The following is a 772-nucleotide window of genomic DNA, read 5'->3' on the forward strand; positions in this document are numbered from 1 at the left end:
CCCTCGGGCCGTGCCGGTGCCACCGTCGCCCCCACCGTCCAGGCCGAGCCCCGGGGAGCGCATCGCCCCGACAGCCGCAGCCGAGCTCGGGAAGCGGGGTGCGGGCAGGGCAGGTACCGCCTGCGCCTCCCTCCTCCGCTCCCTCCCCGGCTCCCGCAGCTTTTACAGAATGAACCCAACACGCATCGCTTCGCCTTGGCAGCGAGGGCGAAAAACGCTTCCCGTGCCCCGAAAATCCCCTCCGCCACCAAACCCCTCCTGGCACACCTTTACTCCGCTTCCTCCTCTTCCTTTCTGCGTGTAACCTGCCTCCTATTTCTTTTATTTTATTTTATTATTTTATTTTTAATCTCCGATTCCCTCCACCGATGCCCCGGAGCGGCTCTGGGGAGTCTCTCGCCGCCCCGATGAATACACAGGGATCCCCAGACAGGTTTTCTATGTAGGAAAGGAAAAAAGAAAATAAAAAAAAAATAATAAAAAAATAAACCGAATCGAGCCCGGGAGATCTGCACCAGCCGAACACGCCGCCTCGCCTTTACATTCGTGTTTTTAAATTCCCCCGTTATTTTCCTTTTTTTTTGCATCTGCGAGTTGCCGCGAAAGGAAATATAACCCCAAATGCCACCGCCAGCAGAAACCGGAGCTCGTTGCCAAATTCCGTAGTATTTTATTTTAAAAGCAATTAAGTAACACCATTAAAAAAAAAAAAAAAAAAAAAAAAAAAGAAAAAAAAAAAAAAACGTACTCTCCTCTTCCCCGGGAGTGAAAA

The sequence above is a fragment of the Calidris pugnax genome, unplaced genomic scaffold (genome assembly GCF_001431845.1).
Source record: "Calidris pugnax isolate Ruff unplaced genomic scaffold, ASM143184v1 scaffold70, whole genome shotgun sequence".
NCBI classification, from domain to species: Eukaryota; Metazoa; Chordata; class Aves; order Charadriiformes; family Scolopacidae; genus Calidris; species Calidris pugnax.